This window comes from Loxodonta africana, chromosome 6 (assembly GCF_030014295.1).
Source record: "Loxodonta africana isolate mLoxAfr1 chromosome 6, mLoxAfr1.hap2, whole genome shotgun sequence".
Taxonomy (NCBI): Eukaryota; Metazoa; Chordata; class Mammalia; order Proboscidea; family Elephantidae; genus Loxodonta; species Loxodonta africana.
The window spans coordinates 3,573,548-3,591,882 of NC_087347.1; the positions used below are offsets into that span (position 1 = coordinate 3,573,548).

The 18,335-nt window shown below is 54.6% G+C and overlaps 1 protein-coding gene across 2 annotated transcripts in view; it reads left to right on the forward strand.

The window, feature by feature from the left end:
* Nucleotides 1-18,335, forward strand: part of HDAC4 (histone deacetylase 4) — a 338,607-nt gene that overhangs the window by 79,187 nt on the left and 241,085 nt on the right. Inside the window, exon 1 of one of the 2 annotated variants that reach the window (XM_064286436.1) lies at nucleotides 15,909-16,015. The exons of the other annotated variant lie outside the window; for it this stretch is intronic. The gene's annotated coding sequence lies outside the window, so the exon portion shown is untranslated. Of the gene's footprint in view, nucleotides 1-15,908; nucleotides 16,016-18,335 lie in introns of those variants that run through there. 2 annotated transcript variants of the gene reach the window in all.

Genomic DNA, 18,335 nt, shown 5'->3' on the forward strand with positions numbered 1-18,335 from the left:
GATCATCTGTGTTTCCTGTGGGTCTCTTTGCCTACACAGTGCAGGTAACATCGCCACCGCAGTTTTGGACCGAGCCGAGGGCGCCTCCCCCCTCGGCCCGGGGCTCTGGGCCTGGCCTCTACCCCCTTCACCTGGCCACGTGCCGTCTGGGGCGACTGGGGCGGATTCCTCTGGGAGTGTGAATTCTCGCTGTTACAGCAGCATTTTATTTTAACTTTATTTTATCTTACGGCAGCATTTTAAATGTAGCCTGACCATTCCCATGGAAATCTCTCCTGGCAGCTTCTCTTCCATGCTCCTGTATTTCTCTGGGCGCGTCCTGTTTGTCTTTGTGACTTCTCGACCTCAGTCCTTTTCTGGGTGGCTGCATCTCTTCTGACAGTTTGAGTTCAGAAGGAGCGCTCTGCAGGTCCTACAGGCCCCTGTCTTCCCCGTAGTTCATCTTTTTGCAAAATGAAATAAGAAGAAAACTTAGAGCAAATTCATTCTTATAAGGTGGAACTTCTTTACACGGTCATTTATTATTAAGCCTAACGGGCGTACAACACGGGCAAGGTGGTCATTTTAAGCCATGTTTAGTGGTGCCGTGGCTGGAGGTGGGGAGGCCTCCTTTCTTCACTATTTATTTGCTCATTTATTTACGTTAGTTTGGAGTCATGGATTCTGACTTTATTACCCGAGTTAGAACCCTTTATTGTCGCTGCTTGTGGTGGTGCGGAGATTGTCCCCGATTTGCCCAATGGAGCCCCCCTCGTGCCGGCTCCACTGCCCTGCTCCTGGGCCCTGGCGTTTCTGAGCCCTTCTTTACTGTCCCCATATAACAAGATGTTCTCTGTCTCCTTGTACTTCCCCGGCTCTGGAACCAGCTGTCTCCAAGGAAGACTCGTTCCTGTTTTCAGGGACTGGTACTTAGAAAGCACCCCTAAGCTCATACTAACACCTCCACTTCAGTCCAGCATCACAGGCTCCTTGATTGTCCCTTTTCTTTTCCACGTTCATCACCCTGTCTTCTGAACGGTAGAAACTTAACTCCCAGTATCCCTGCTATATTCACTTATTTGCTCAGTCCCGGAATGCTCAGAAGTGAAAGCTAGTTGCCGTCGAGTTGATTCAGACTCGTGGCTCCCCCACGTGTGTCGGAGTAGAGCTGTGCTCCGTAGGGCTTTCACGGCTGACTTTTTGGAAGTAGATCACCAGGTCGTTCTTCTGAGGTACCTATGGATGGGCTCGAACCGCCAACCTTTTGTTAGGCAGCCAAGCACATCTGTGTCTCTGTGAAAAAGAAACCCGCTAACTAGAGTTCAGTATTAATTCAGGGCATGTGGTCCAAATACTGTGTCTCAAAACTCCCTGGGTTAGCTCTTAGCCCCAGCCCCCTTCTTTGTGGTTATGCTATTCATTTGAGATGCAGTTTGGTTCGTTTGTTTCTGCTTGTGTTTAATTTTAGAGTTTTCCCACCCTCATCCTTTCTGTTTTTTTAAGATTTTCATCTTTTGATTATGTGTAACGTGAACATGGTTCCAAGAGCCAGAGCTGTAGACATTTGACTCAGAAAAGGGGTGTCTCCTCCCCTGTCGTTCCTTCTGCCTTCCACCTGTGCCCACTGCCCACCCTCCTGCCTTGTTTTGCCTCCTGTGTTGCGTTTTGGAGAAGTGAGCAGATACCTGTCCTTTATCTTGTCTTCTGTCTTACATAGGAACACCTGTAGCTATGCTTTTGCATCCAACTTTTTCACCTAACACTGTCCTGGGAATTACATCGAGCTCTGCTCACTCTTTTTCAGCTGCGTGTATACTGCGCCTCCCTCCCTCCCTCCCTCCCCCACACTGCTACATGGGGAGGAGATGGCTGGGTGGGTCGCAGTCTCTGCCCTCAGGTCTGCGCTGCACAGGACGGCTAGGTGGGTCACAGTCTCTCTCCTCAGGTCTGTGCTACACAGAACCGCTAGGTGGGTCGCAGTCTCTGCCCTCATGTCTGTGTGGCACAGGACGGCTGGGTGGGTCACGGTCTCTGCCCTCAGGTCTGTGCTGCAGGGCTAACCCGTGCTTGTGTGCTTTCATGTTGTCATGTCTTCAGGGGTCATTTCCAGAGGTGAGGTTTCTATCAAAAGTAAAAAAAGAAAAACCCATTGCCATCGAGGCTATTCCAACTCCTAGCAACTCTATAGGGCAGCGTAGAACTGCCCCATGGGGTTTCCAAGGAGCACCTGGTGGATTCGAACTGCCAACCTTTTTGGTTAGTGGCCTAACTCTTAATCACTGCACCACCAGGGCTCCATCCAAAGTAAGCACGTATGTAATTTTGTTAGATTTTGCCACAGTTCCCTGCATACAGCCTGCGTTCCCATCAGTGCTGTCTGCGTGGGGATGGCAGTGTTTCCTCTTCATTCACCCCCCTCCTGAGCGGGGCATCCCAGTGCAGAGGTCAAAGGGTCACGCTTGGTCCTTGGTTAGGTAGGCGCAGGCCTGGAGCATTGCTGTGCAGTGCCCATGTCCACACCATGCTCCATACAGGCTCGTGCTGTCTGGCCCTCGCCCCTGCCCTGGGTCTGGCACTGGTCCTCGCCCCTGCCCTGGGTCTGGCCCTGGTCCTCACCCCTGCTCCAGGTCTGGCCGTGGCCCTCGCCCCTGCGCCGGGTCTGGCCGTGGCCCTCGCCCCTGCCCTGGATCTAGCTCTGGTCCAGAACCCCATTCCTGGGCCTGGCCCTGGCCCTCGCCCCTGCCCTAGGTCTGGCCCTGGCCCTCGCCCCTGCCCTAGGTCTGGCCCTGGCCCTCGCCCCTGCCCTAGGTCTGGCCCTGGCCCTCGCCCCTGCCCTAGGTCTGGCCCTGGCCCTCGCCCCTGCCCTAGGTCTGGCCCTGGCCCTCGCCCCTGCCCTAGGTCTGGCCCTGGCCCTCGCTCCTGCCCTAGGACTGGCCCTGGTCCTCACCCCTGCTCCAGGTCTAGCTCTGGTCCAGCACCCCTTTCCTGGGTGCACTGCCTCACTTGCCCACCCCCTGTGGTTGAAGGGCTTTAGGCTGTGGTGAGGCACGCTATTCTTTTGGCCCTCTGAGAGGGGACAGTTCTCTGTGGTTGCTGAGATTCCTCAGGGCTAGACTGAGAACACGTGGCCGTGACGTTCTTAGCTCCCCATTTATTGAGCACTCCCCTGCCCCCAGTTAGAGGGAGCTCTGACTCTCAGCTCTGGGAGGACCTGTCAGTCCGTCCCTCCTAAGTCCTGTGTGTCATGGGGAGGCCCAGAGCCCACGCAGGTCCAGACTCCTGCTGTGCCACCTCGAGAAGAAGCTGCTATCTCATCAGTCGGCATTGTTCTCACACCTGCTGTTTAGAAGCCTTGCGTGGGAATTCTACATCAAGATGTCATTTAAGATGTGTGTGTTGTTTGTTTAAAACAGAAGCACGTGTTTCTGTAAGAACCTGACACCCTTGTGTGGTTGTGGCGGGGCAGGCGTGTGTCATGGGCCCCCCGTCCTCCGTGTGGGTGGAACGGGGACTCACATAGACCCTTAGGGCTTGGTGTCCTGTCAGTTCTTCAACACAGATGCTGGCACGCGCATGTTCCTATTTCTTGGATGTCCAGAGAGAGTTGCTCAGTGCTGTGTTGTCTGTGGGTCAAGTCAGCTGGTGCTGGCTAAGAGCGCTTGACCCAAACTTGACGTGCGCTGCCCGAATGCCAGAAGTGTGTGTCCCATGAGCCCAGGAGTAGGGGAGCGCGGGACGGGGTGGGCCATCACGCCTGGCTCGAGGCTGGGACTGGTCGCCTGCCTCTATGAGAGGTGCTTTCTTTGTGAAATGGAACCTGGTACCACTTGACCTGGCAGAGAACCACAGCTTGAATTGTGTCGCCCAAAAGATACGTCCAAGTCTGGACCCTGCACCTGTGGCCATGTTTGGAAAGAGGGTCTTTGACGATGCTGTCAGTTAACTTGAGGTCGAACTGGAGGAAGGTGGGCCCTAACCCCTTCTGAGTGGGGTCTGACAGAAGAGGAGAGGAAACATGGAGACAGACAGACAGACAGACATAAAGTCCAGGAGGCCATGTGAAGATAGAGGCTGAGGTGGGGGTGACGCAGCCACAAGCCCAGGGACGCCTGCGTCACCAGCAGCTGAGCAATAAGGAAGGACCTTCCCTCAGAGCCTCTGGAGAGCACGACCCTGCCGTCGCCTTAAGTTCAGACTCCTGGCCTTCGAGCTGCCACAGAACATGCCTCTGTTGTTCTGTGCCACCTACTTTGTGGTGCTTTGTTTCGGCGGCCCTCGCAGACCGATACAGTGGCTGTGTAGGCTGTCTTGGCCACTTAGTGCATCCTTTCCCAGTGTGATTTTCTTTTTTTTTGGTAGTACGTGTCAGCGCTGTTGGGATCTGTTACAGCCACGATTGGGGGTTGGTTTTCAATTCCTCCTAACAGAGGTTCCTTCTCTCGTCAGTGGCTTGTTGATTAAAACGGAGGTGAGCAGTACCAGTGACCGCAGCTTCTCCTCCAGGGCCTCAGGTCCCAGGCGCCGCTTCCCGGGGCAGGCAGCCAGCAGAGTGAAGCTGCAGGTTAGACACCACCGTGCCAGTGGGCATCTTCTTCTGGTGTGGGGAGGGGGAGAGCTGTGGAGGGCACGTGCACTACGGGCCATGTCGTGGATGGTGTCCCCACTCTGTAAACCCGGGGAGGCAGCCCCTGTGGCATTGGGATGGTACAGCAGGTGGAGCCTGCCGCCTGAGTCAGGACAACCGCGTTGTTGCCGTGTGGCCCTGAGAACACGGTCTGAGCCTCTGAGCCCCTGTGGTGTTGTTGGGCAGCAGAGCTGATGCCAGCTTGTGGGTTGCTGGGAGATGTGAGAACTGCTGGGACAGCCAGTGGGCACAGGTAGGCTCCCAGGGTTCGCGCTGGTGAGTCTTTCAGTTGGGGGCTCCAGGGGACATGTGGAGAAGGTGCCATTGGGGCAGTCCCTCTGTGCTCACTTGTCCTCGGCTTTTCCCAAAGTGCACTGCTTAGCTGGGCCTGTGGTCACACGTGCCTGGGCCTGCAGTGTTGGATGGCCACCACGTGTGTACTCCCCAGCTTGCTTGGGCTCCCAGAGGGCCAGTCCCTGGCCGAGAGCTCTTGGGCCGGCAGCGACCACAGAGGCTTCTGTGCAGGGGCAAGGCTGAGGGGCCCTGCCTGGAGATGGGTAAGCAAAGTCCTCATCCCACCCTGCATCACCCAGGGCTTAGTGAGAGAAAGGCTGTCCCCGAGGGAGCCGCAGTGGTGTCCTGACCAAGCCCTGCACCTGGCCTGCAGGACATGGTGGCGCCTCTCCTTGGGGACCTGCCCCCAGGCCTCGGCTCGCAGCTCCATCCTGGTGTTTGCAAGCAAGGCCCGTGCCCTGGGGCTTCGGGGGTGCCATTCCCTCTCTTTATTCTGGAACATACACCACCCCAGCCTACCATGTAGGAAAGCTGTCTGAGGTAGGACTGTGGCAGTGCCCTGGCCATGGCATGGGCACGGGAGCCTTCCTGGGGGCTTCCCCATTGGTGCTGGGGGAGACGGCCTGCCTCATCTGGTGGCTTAGCCAGTGGGGTGCAGGTGTAGGAGCTGCGGCCTCCATTGTGGGTGCAGAGGAAGAGGAAGGAGGGGTGAGAGACAGGTGGGTGGCCATCACTGGCCCTCTAGCTTTTGACCTTTGATGGTCCCCTAGGCTCCTGAGTGAAGAGGCTGCCAGGGGCCCCTTCTCAGGAGCAGTGGGGGAGCTGGGGAAGAGCATTTGAGCTGCTCTCACTCCCCAGGAGCGGAATTTGCTTTTCCATCATCTCTCACCACCTCTCAGCCACGTTCTGGGCTTGGGCTGGAATCTCCCCACCCCGCTGGTTTAGACACATGTGGCTGATGCTGACGTGTATCTGCCAGGCTTACAAACCTTGATTTGCCTTTATGGGAGGGGTGGGATCCTTTTCTTTGGTTTGACTGCTCAAGACTGATACCCTCAGAGAGCAGGGCCAGCGCCGAGCAGGCGCACGGTGGACAGAAGTGCGGTAACCTCCCAGGGGTGGGAAACCAGCCTGTCTCAGGCTGAAAGGCCGCAGGCATCACCCTAGGGTTTAGAAAGGTGCTCAGAGCAGGTGACAGGAAGATGGCTCCATGCTGGCTGAAGAATGTGGCTCAGACAGGCTGATGTCAGGTTTGTCCTAGGGCTTGTCACTGGATGTGGCTACCTGTGTGGATGCCACCTAAGTCAGAGGCCAGACTGTGGAGACAGGGTTCAGCATTTCATCCTGTGTCTCTCTTAGAGGAAGGGTATTGGCATGGTGATGAGGGCCACCTTCAATGGTTCCTGGGCCCAGTGCGCCTGGCTGTGGACATCTGTGCGGTGACACGAGCACTGCTTGCTACCCCTTCCCATGGGCCCTGCTTTAACTCCATCAGCACAACAGGAAGAGAACACACATGTCTGCAGAGAGGGACCCAGCTTAGGGAAGTGATGTTCCAGGCTATTAAATGAAAAACAAACAAACAAACAAAACAAACCCATTGCCATCAAGTCGATTCCGACTGATAGCGACCCTGTAGGACAGAGTAGAACTGCCCCATGGGGTTTCCAAGGAACGCCTGGTGGATTCAAACTGCAGATTTTGGTTAGCAGCTATAGCTTTTAACCACTATGCTGCCAGGGTTTCTAAAGGAGTCCCCATATGGTTCTACTGGGGCTTGAACCCAGGATCTTCTGCGTGTAAAGCAGACGTGATAACCGCTACACTATGGAATTGCTTAAATGAAAGGGTATGTTAAAGGGTGAAGAAGAGTTGCCTGTTGGTTGAGGGTGTCCAGCTGGCTGGGTGGCATGTGGGGCCTGAGTTTGGAGGGTCTGTACGCTCTCGGGCGTGCTCTGTGAAGCCAGCTCGGCTCTGAGCCCTGTCCTTGTGCGTACGCTGGCTCAGCCTTCAGTGTCCAGGTCCTCCTTTGTTTTGGGCACCTGTCTGCTGATGCCACCTGTACCTTTGCCTTCTCACCCTGTAAGGGCCAGAGAGAAGGGCATAACCAAGCTCCTAGTGACGGGCAGCCAGCGGCTGCCCGTGTCCTGGTGTATGCTCTCCATCTGCTCCGAAGTTCCACCCCACACTGCCCACAGGACTCAAGCTAAGTGGCATCTCCTAGCGAGGACTTCCCTCCACCCAAGCCTCGTGTTCTTGGTGGGCAGTACTCTCTCCTGTAGATAAACTTTCATTCTTGTTGAGTGCCGCACGTGCATGGCTTTTCCTCAGTGAGCATCCCCAGGCCCTGGTTCAGGAGGAGAGTCAGCTGACCACCACACTGGCTCTGGAGTTGAGTGTGCTCTCACAGAGCCCTGGACCACTGCGGGGCTTGGGCTCCCACCCACGTCGGGGACAAGAACTGGCCCCAGGTCCGTGGACGCTTCGGTTTCCCCCTCATCCGTCGGCCCTGGTGCTCCGGGGCATCAGTAAGGAGATGTTGTCAGAGGCCTGTCTCTCACGGATGGAACTGTTCACTTGGCTGAAATGATTGCTCTGGACTGTGCGCCCCGGGGTTTCGCTTCTGACCACCTGCCGCATGTGACACCTAAGGTACCTGGCTCCTCAGGTCGTCACTGCCACTGTGGGAGCAGGCTGTCTTGACTGAAGACAGTGGCCACTCGTACATGGAATGCTACTCAGCCGTGAAGAGCGAATGAACCTGTGCTGAGCAGGGCAATGGATGCTTGCACACGGGATGCTTCTCACGTGTGGGATGCTGCTGATGTGTGGAATACCACTCAGACGTGGGAAGCAGCACACACGTGGGATGCCGCCCACGGGTGGAATGCCGAGCACACGTGGGACGCCGCCCACGGGTGGAACGCCGCGCACACGTGGGACACCACTCATGTGGAATGCCGCTCCCACGTGGGACGCCATTCACAGGTGGAATGCCGCGCACACGTGGGACGCCACTCACGGGTGGAATGCCCCGCACACGTGGGACGCCACTCACGGGTGGAATACTGCGCATATGTGGGACACCACTCGTGGAATACTGCTCACGCGTGGGACACCACTCACAGGTGGAACGTCGCTCACACGTGAGACGCCACTCACGGGTGGAATACTGCTCACATGTGGGACGCCGCTCACGGGTGGAATACTGCACACACCTGAGACGCCACTCACGGGTGGAATACTGCTCACATGTGGGACGCCGCTCACGGGTGGAATACTGCACACACGTGAGACGCTGCTCACGGGTGGAATACTGCTCAATGTGGGACACCACTCATAGGTGGAATACTACCCACATGTGGGACACCACTCATAGGTGGAACACCATTCTCAGGTGGGACACCATTCACAGGTGGAATACTGCTCACACGTGGGATGCCACTCACACGTGGAATGCAGCTCACATGTGGGACACCACTCACACGTGGAATACTGCTCACATGTGGGACGCCGCTCATGTGTGGGGCGTCCCTCATGTATGGGACACTGCTCACATGTGGGATGCTGCTCCCATGTGTGACACTGCTCACACGTGGGATCCCACTGAGCTGTGAAGAAAAATGAAGTCCTGATATATGCCACAACACAGATAACCTTATTCTGAGCAGGATGATGGCTGATCACAGAGCTCCAGGCTCCTGCCTGATGCTGGCTGGCAGTGGCGACCTGGGCCAACCCCTCCCCCGTGCCTTCAGAGGCAGCTGGTGGTATGTCTGGGAGCAGCTTCAGGAGTGCGCCAAGGGGCTGCGTGTTTCCACGTTGGCCATTGCAACATCATAGCCTGCAGTGCACGCTGGAATGTCCTACTAAACAACAACTGCCCTTACAGCTTCCCAACTAAGCTGGGGGTGGGGTGGGTAGGGCGCTTTCTTCCCAGATAAGGCTCCTCAAGTTCCTGGAATGCTTACGCCTGGGGTGGAGAAACCCTACATGACTTGAACTCTTCTTCACACGTAAGTCCCCCACGTCCCGTCCGCCGCACAGACGCCCGGCCCTTTCTGGTTGCGATCATGCAGTCAGTCAGTCCAGCCCGGAAGTGCAGTTCCCCACATCTTCTACAGCTAACAAACACCTCACTTCAGGTGCCCTAAAATCAAATTCAGGCTGCGGAGAGGTTATAGTGCTCTCAAACTTGTACGTGGAAGCAGAGGGAGAGAACTGGCCTTGTAAATGAGCGAGTGCCCCAGAAGGCGGTGCCTTGCTCCTGACCTCCAGGGCACTTGAGGTGCGAGCTGGTGGGAGCTTGGGCGACATGGCCCCGCACAAAATCGGGTTTGGCAGAACGCTCACTCATGGGCCGGAAAGTAAACAGTGGTGTCGAGCCTTCTGCGTGAGCCCGTGTATCATCTGCTTGTTATGTAATCTGACAACACGGGTATGAAATGGAAACCAGATGTCAGGGCGGAGCGCTGGAATTCTTCAGCCGTGAGTGCCGGGAGGCGGGTGTGAGTTTGCTTCTCTGTGAAGGCCCAGCAGCTCTGGGAGGGCAGGCTGGAGGGTCCTGGGAGCCGAGCAGACGTCTTGGAGAAGGTAAAGTATGAACCCGGAGTCTTTTGAAAAACGTGTGCCGCTGCTCTGTGCTTGTCACGTAGCTGTGCGGGGACTCGGCACGGCGACCTGGTGGCTGGCCGTCTAGAAGCGGCTCAGAGCATGGAAACTCGGCGAGGGGCCCCTGGCATCCTGCTACTGATGGCTGGTCGCAGGGCCTGGGTTTAGAGTGAAAGGGGCATGGACGGGCACGTGCCATTTCTCTGGTGGTGGCTGGGTTGTGTGGTGGGAGGGGTGGAAGCGCGTCATTTCGGCGCTCGCTCCTGCACACGTGCAGCTGTGGCAATAGTGGCTCCTGGCGCACAGCAGACCGCAGTGCTGGGGCGCCCAGAGGCAGGGACTTGGGATTCTGCTGTGGCCAAGCCCCCTGCCAGTGGCCCTGTGGGTGCCAGAGGGTGACTGCATCTCCTCTCCTGGCCTGGCCCCTCTCATGCTCTGTGGAACGCCCTGGGATGTGGGTCCTTGACTTGCCACATTCACGCCTTTCTGATCTAGAAAATCAGACTCACCGAGATCAGGAGCAGAGCGCCTCACCTGCTGAAGCAATGGCTAGCCACAGTGGTAGTTCCGTATTTGATCTCAACTAAAACCCCAAGTGTCTCTGCTGTGGTAGCCAAGGTTTCACATCTACAGACCCCTTACTTTGCTCATATCCTCCTCTGGGAACCCTACGGGGCCGTGACCCTGTACTCCTGTTAATGCCATGCGAAGTGCCGAATTCTTAGATACCACTCAGGTTATCCGTCCGTCCTGTTTCATTAGGCACCCAGCTCGGGGGCCAGAGGAGATCTGTGGCTCCTTCTGATCCCCTGGGTTTCCAGCTTTCTTACCTGTAAAACGATAGCTGACGAGTCTGGGGTGCTTTCTGCATGCTGGGCCTGTACACAAAGTGTGTTAGTGCAATTTGTTACGTGATTCTCAAAACACACCCTGGAAGTAGGTGCCTTTGGGACACCATTTTACAGCGGGGAGAACTGAGGCCCAGGCAGGTTGAACGACTGGCTGAGGGTCCCACTGTTCGGGGGCTGTGCTGGCTTTGCACCCAGGCAGCATGCCCCAGAGCCACCGTGCGGCATGTCTCTGGTCTCTCCTGGCTTGTAGTTCTGGGTCCCTTGCTTCAGGGTGGACGAGGGCACTTCACCGTGCTTGCCGGTGGCCTTTGGGTGTCCAGTTTGGAGGAACCCCAGTGCTGGGGAAAGTGTAGTCCTGACGTGGGCATGCTCCAGTCTGCAGTCCTAAGTCCTGGGCGTTGTTACGCCACACGGTGACCCCGGGAAAAAGGTTTGATGTGCTCCTGCGCCCTTGCTCCATTTTGCTTGTTCCGAAAGGGAACTAAAAACAAACCCAGCCCACACCGTTGGGTCAGACGGAATGTGGGAGTCAGAGACTTATCTAAGTGGAATTTCTCTTGGAGCCTTTCCTTGATCCAGAGTTGTCCTTAATGTTTAGAAAAGCACGTTAGAGATACCAGGCATGCTGAGAGGCCTGGGCGGCCACTGCTGTTCTGTGCATGAGAGGTGGGACTGCACAGACCGTCCAGAGGACACATCTGTCTGTCTTTGTGACCACCAACCCCCTCGGGCCTTGGGCAGGGTCCCAGCGGTTGGGCTGGAGCCAGCGTAGGAGGCCCCGTGTGGGGATCCTTGACCTTGGAACCCCCTCTCCCCATGGCATCACTTGGGAGGCTGCTGCCTGGGGAGATTTGGGCTCTGCATCCCCATGGTTCTAAATAACACCGCTTCTTGCCTCTGGACACACTCCGTCTGTCCTGAGGTCCTTCCCGCCCTGGGTGGCCATCGGGGTGCAGCCCCAGGCCTTGGGCTGGGCACCAGTGTACTTTCTCTTGCTGAATCGCTCCTGCCCGGGGCCACATGGTGGCAGGATCCAAAGTGGGGCACCCCTCATCTATTGATGGGGGTCGCCTGCGGGACCCTCGAGGCGGGGGGGTGGGGCCACTTGCTTTGCTCTTGCCACCCCCCACCCCGCCTTTATCTGCGTTTAAAAATAGGCAGGCCTGGTGCCAGGCCCAGGCTGAAGGCCACTTCTTGCCAGCCCCGAGGTGATAGGGCTGCACAGGGGGTGGAGTGAGCCAGGAGTACAGGGTGGGGGTGGCCCTCAAGGGCCCGCGGAGCCACCCAAGGCGGCCTATGGAAGTCGAGTGAGGCATCTGAGTACTTCTTTTTATCCCACTTCTTTTTATCCCACTTCTTTTTTGCACTGTAGTCAGGAAGGTCATGAACTGGAGTGTCAGCAGCACCAGGCCAGGTGTGCCTTGCAGAGAGGCCTAATGAGAACACGGGCGTGTGTAATGCAGGACCCTTGGAGTTTGGGTCAGGGATCAGAGCAGTGCCAAGGCTCAGCGGTGATACCTCAGCGCTTGGTCGGGAGCCTGGCCTCGGTGGCCTTTGGGTTTCCTGGTGCTAAGTGGGCAGTCTTGTCCCCTGCTGTAGTCGCTGGCATGCGAGCCAATATCGGGGCCTCACATACCAGATGATGGCCGGGTCAGCCCCTCAAGTCACCAAAACAGCCTACTGTGTTTCTGCCCTCTGGGTGTATGAGAAGATGGGGAGAGATGGAAAAGAAGTTGAAATCAGGGACTTCTTTACAAAAGCGACTTCCCAGGGAGAAGCTGGGGCAGCTTTCTACCCAGATGCATCGTTCACTTCTAGAAGCAAGACTCAGGTTGGCAGCATGCTCTGAGGTCTTGAATTATCCAATGCTCACTCAGACATATCGATTCTCATGTGTTAAGCAGGCAGTCTAGAGCGCCAAGAATAACTCCAACTGTGGGGAAGCATCCTGTTTGCACTGAGGCCACTGCACACTGCTCCCCACAGGACTCGCTCACTGGGTACGCTGGTCCACTTGGGTCTCTTCCCCTTGCTGCCTGCTTGTCGTCGGGAACGCACTTTGGACGTGTCACTTGGAGGCACCTACGCCTGCATTCCCAGTCAGGCCTGGGCCATAGCTATGAGACGGCTTTTGCTGAAGATGTCATCTATACAAACCTGATGGTCCACGTATAGGGGTGTGTGTGTGGGTGTGTGTGTGTGTGTGAATACACTTAAACCTGATTACAAATTTCATTGGTCCATCTGTCTAGGATGGCTGGAATTTAGTTCGTAACTAAATGAAACTAAGCCACACACATGCGAATAATTGGAGCATGGTTGTAAACCAAACTTAGTTCTTATTTATTCTGCCTCAAAATTTGGGAACTTGCAGAATGTGTTTTGGCATTCTCTTTTGAAAACAGTCCATGTCCCATATACAAATATACAAAAAAAAAAAAAAAATGGGAGAAACCCTTGCTGGTCCTCTCCAGCCCCTGGCCGAGTGGCCTCCACAAAGAGGGGGCAGAAGTGGACGCCGGCCATCAGTGAGGATACAGGGAGGGGCCCCACTCGACAGTCACCAACGCGCCTGTGGACTGGCTTTCAGGAGACCCAGAACCCCCAGGAAAGGAGATAGAGACCCATGGTGTCTGGCTCACCCACACTGTCTGGGCCAGAGGAAGAAGGGACATTCACACCATTGCCAGAAACCATGACGATGGTGAAGGCTCACCAAGCAAGTCCTACATTGGCCGCCACTGACCTGCCACCACTTTACAGACCCCACAGGCAATCATTGTGGATGGGAGGGACCGCTCCGTTATTGCGACACCCAGAGAAAACAGCAAGAAGTGAAATACAACACAGCTGAGAGCATGTGGCTGCACCCAGGGTGCTCGCACTTGCTGGTCTTCTGCGCTTGGTTGAAGGGCCTCTCATGAGCCTCCACCATGTGCGGCGCTGTGATGGGTGTACGTGCCCCATGCGAAGGTTCTGTGGCGAATTCTTCCTCCTCTTCTAGCTGTTGCTGAGTGGACCCGACTCCTGGTGGCCCATGCATGTCAGAGTAGAACTGCTCTGTAGGGTTTTCATGGCTGATTTTTCAGAAGTAGATGGCCAGACCTTTCTTCCAAGGTCTCCTGGGTGCAGCCAAGCATGTTAACTGTTTGCACCACCCAGGACTCCTTACTAAGGATGGAGTCTGCAAACATAGGCGCCTGCCTCCTGACGGATGCCTCGTGCTGGCCAGAGGAAAGTACTGGACTCTCCTGAGAGAGAGAGAAGTGTGGGAACCATGTGGAAATGACCGCATGCTCTCTGCCGGGTCACTTGGGTCACCACGAAGACCTTGGACCCCAAATCATTTGCATTTCTTATATTTTGTGGCAAACTCGAGCAGCACCAGGTGCAACCCTGTTGTTGAGGTTCCATGTTGCTCCTAACTCTCCTCCATAGACTAGGAGACGGAGCCACCAGCAGTGTAGACTGGGAGATGCAGCTACCAGCACTGTAGACTATAAGACGCAATTACCAACAGTCTAGACTGTAAGATGCTGTTTCCAGCAGTGTAGACTGGGAGATACAGCCACCAGCAGCGTCCTCATGTACGAAGGGACTGCTAGCGCTGGGCTCCTTCATTGAGGGCCCCCGGGTGCCAGGGCCTAGACAGGGCATGGTGGTGCTTACGGAGCCTGGAAGAGGAAGCAGATGGGCGTTTATGAAATGTCCTTCTCCACCCAGGTCCCTTTACCAAACAGCTCCAGGGAGGAGCCCTGGTGGTGCAGTGGTTAAGTGCTCAGCTGCCAACCAAAAGGCCAGCGGTTCAAATCCATCAGCCACTCATGGGACAAAGACCTGAGGATCTGCTCCCATAAAGATTATGACGGCCTTAGAAACCCTATGGGGCAGCTCTAGTCCATCACGTGGGGCCACTGTGTGTCGGGATGACTTGACAGCAATGGGTAGACAATGCCTGTGCTCACCGAGTGTTTAGGCTGTTCTTGTGAACCTTACTTCCCACTGCCAACCCTCCCAGAGCCCTTTGAGTGAAGAAGGCCCAGCTTGTTAATCTGTTTTGTTTTGTTTTTAATTATTAATAAAAAAAATAGCACCAGCACCACCCCGTAGTATTTTTTTCATGCCAAGTGCTTACACGGATTACTTTATTTTATCCTCACAGCACGTAATGAAAACAAAAGCTAAAATAAAACACCAAAACCAAAAAACAAACCAGTTGACTCCAATTCATAGCGACCCTATAGGATGGAGTAGAACTGCCCCATAGGGTTTCCAAGGAGCAGCTGGTAGACTTGAATGGCCTACCTTGTGGTTAGCAGCTAACCCCTGTGCCACCAGGCCTCCAAAGTAAAGTAGTGTACCAGCAAACACACCCCTGGATAAGCAGTGCGTGGCGCGGGCTCCTGCTCCAGGTGCGCACTGGTCATGGGCTGCCTGGGCCCCGGGCTTGGTACATTTGGTGTCCTTCTCCCCGTTTTATACATGAGGAAACTGAGACTTGGGCAGGTTCAGCAACTCGTCTGCTCCACTATTGCAGATAGAGAAGCTGAGATTTGTGCCCTGGAGTCTGGGTCCTGAGCTTATCCACAGCCCTGTGAGGTGCAGCTCAGAAGGCAGAAGAGGCCACAGCCCGGTGGCTCCCTCGGGCTGAGGGAGGGCAGTGGGCGGGGCTCCGGAGAGGGGGTTTGATGAGGAAAGCCCTGGACCCTCAGTAGGCGCTTGGTGGGAACAGGAGCTGGGGCCTTTGCTTGGCATGATGGGGACACCAGGAGAGGGGACTTCTAAGGTCCTGACAGAAACTCCTTGGGCATGTGACCTTCCACGGGGTGCAGGTGAGCTCACCCTCCTGCTGTCACATGCAGAAGAAGACGTGATTGCTGAAGCTGCTTTTTAAGAATGAGGAACGAGGATCCTGGTTGCTACATGAGGCGGTTGACAAATGAGCTATTTTTATAAATCCTAGGGACAGCGCCCAGGGCTGACTTGAATTTTTACTTGATTAGTGAATCATCGAGGCAACAACTCAAACGGTTGGTTTCCTCAAATGTGGGTGAAAAAAACGGAAAACGTTAAGATGACAAGATTTCAAGAGGAGAAAGAACAAAGCAGAACAGCTGTAGTGGGAAGACAGAGGCAGCGGACGCAGGTGTTGCTCACTCCTGTTCACGGTGCGTTTGGGCAGTGGTGGCCTGTGCTGCCGGCCGCCACGCTCTGGGCACCCTGCTACTAGCACCCCTGGGCTGGGCACACACAGGTCACGCCAGGGATGTTGGTGCTGATTGCTCAAGGTTGAGAAATATTTCGTATTTTACAATAGATGACAGGTCTCCATGAAGGAGGAAGTGAAATTTCAACTAGACAAAAATAACTGTGCCAGAGTGTTGTAGCCATGTAAAGAAAAAGCAAGAAAATGTGAGAATTGAACCGTCAAGCCTTGAGACCTCCAGGGACCCCTGTCCTTTGGAGTCTCTGTACCTATTGTTCCTCCCTCAGTGTCAGATCAGCTGGCGCTTGGTGCCCAGTGCTGGTACGCAGCGACGGGGGTGGCAGCAGGCCAGGGCTGCATCTCCTGTGCAAGGAGGCTGGGGCCTGGCTCTGCCGCCCTTGAAGCCAGGGGCCCTCTCTGAACCGGTTTCCTGCACAGTACATGATTGGGGTGAGTCTGTTCATAGTCGCGTTGACCACCTGGGTTGCTGTGAGCTTCTTTGTGGGGGTGTCATAGTTGTGTTGACCACCTGGGTTGCTGTGAGCTTCGTTGTGTGGGTGTCGGATGTAGAGCTCCTGGCACGCTGGGTGTGCACTGCACATATATACAAGGAAGAACGTAAGGGGCACAGTTATGGATACTCTCTAGATGTATCCAAACATCTCGTGGGATTGATATACTGGGTCTGAAGTCTCAGGACCATAGTCTCCTGGGACAACCAGGTAAAGATAACATTCTACATCCTAATTTGGTGAGTAGTGTCTGGGGTCTTAAAAGCTTGAGAGCAGCCATATAAGATAGAACTATTGGTCTCTTCCTGTCTGGAGCAAAGGAGAGTGAAGGAAACCAAAGGCTCAAGGAAGCAATTAGTCCACTGGACTAATGGCCCACGCAAACCACAGCATCCTCTAACCTGAGACCAGAAGAACTAGATGGTGTCAGGCTATCACTGCTTAACGCTCTGACCAGGGACACAATAGAAGGCCTGGTTAGAATGAAAGAAAAATGTAGAACAAAAATCAAATTCATAAAAGTGACCAGACTGGAAGAACCCCCAAGACTATCGCCCTGAGATACCCCTTTAACCTGGAAGTGAAGCCACTCCTGCAGGTCACCTTTCAGCCAAATAATAAATTGGCCTGTAAAATAAACAGTAATACCTGTGAGGAAAGTGCTCCTTAGAACAATCAACTATATGAGACCTAACAGTCAACATTTTGCCAAAAGCAAAGATGAGACAGCAAGGAGGGGCAGGGAAACTGGATGGATGGAAGTGGGGCAGGCGGGATGGAGATGGGGAGAGGGCTGACTCACCTTGGGGATTATAACTAATATCCTGGAACATTTTGTTTATGAATTGTTGAATGGGAATCTAATTTGCTATGTAAACTTTCACCTAAAACACCATAAAATATTAAAAAAAAAAAAAAGATTGTCATAATTAAAGAAAAGAAAAAGTGTAGCTTTGGTCTTAGATCTTATCTCTCCATCAGTAGTGATCAGCCAGGCTCCCAGCGGGAAACACCTTCCAGCAGCCCCAGCTACAGCGCTGTAGCATTTGATTACATCTTTCTCTTATTTTTTTTCTTAAAGGAACCCATGTATAAAGCACCCACTGGATCCAGAATGTGGGCCAGTGTGGAAGGCCCAGCCTGCACCATTGACTGTCGGCCAGCCACTTTGTGGCTAGACTTGTGGCTACTTTAAGAGCAGGTAGACCTGTTGCCATTCAGTTGATCCCGACGCTTAGCAACCCTGTAGGACAGAGTAGAACTGCCCCCATAGGGTTTCCAAGGAGCGGCTGGTGGGTTCAAACTGCCGACCTTTTGGTTAGCAGCCGAGCGCTTAACCACCGCTCCATCAGGGCTCCAAGAGCAGGTAGAGGCTAGTAACATTTGCCAAATGGCAGAAGGCACATCCTGCAGTCTTGAGACGTTCATGCTCTACAAATACACACCACAAACGGGATTTGTTATTCTCCCTGATAACAGCTGGGATTGGGAGACAGATATAGGGGAGGGGACGTAGGGGTAAGTAAAGGCGGAGGAGGCAGGCCATCTCCCAGGAGTGCTGGGCTGGTTTTCCCTGGGAGTTAAGGGCCTAAGCAGAGGAGCAGGCATTGAGGAATAGGCCTCTCCCTGGGGCTAGAGAATGGTCTGAGCTAGCCTCTCTTTCGTGGTGGTCCCAGAGGATAGCACGTGGGAGGGCAGTCGCTCAGGCAGGGGCTCCTGGTGACAGGAGAGCAGGTGTCCCCAAGTCCTTGGAGTAGCCTAAGTGGACAGAATGAGTGACGTGGGCTTCTTGCTTCTCCTCCTCTGCATACCTTCCTGCCATCAAGCAATACACAGTTATGAAAAGTGATAAAAAAGGAAAGGGCAATCTGGGAAAGTTCTGGAAAAATCGGTAAGGGGAAAATCATGTGTATTCATGACTCACCAGCCTACCCAAGGAAATGAAAGTGTCCTGTGTCCCTTCCGGAGCCCTGGTGGCTCAGTGGTTAAGAGCTCGGCTGTGACCAAAAGGTCAGCAGTTTGGATCTACCAGCCACTCCTTGGAAACCCTATGGGGCAGCTCTGTTCTGTCCTATAGGGTCGCTATGAGTCAGAATCGACTCAATGGCAACAAGTATTTTGGTTTTGAGACACAATTGCAGAGAGCTGCCTTTTTTTTTTTTTTTTTTTAAAACGTTCTGCTCACTTGGAGGAAGAACACAAGACACTGGGTTACAAAGAAGACTTTACAAACAAGAGAGCTCTTGCTCCTCAAATCC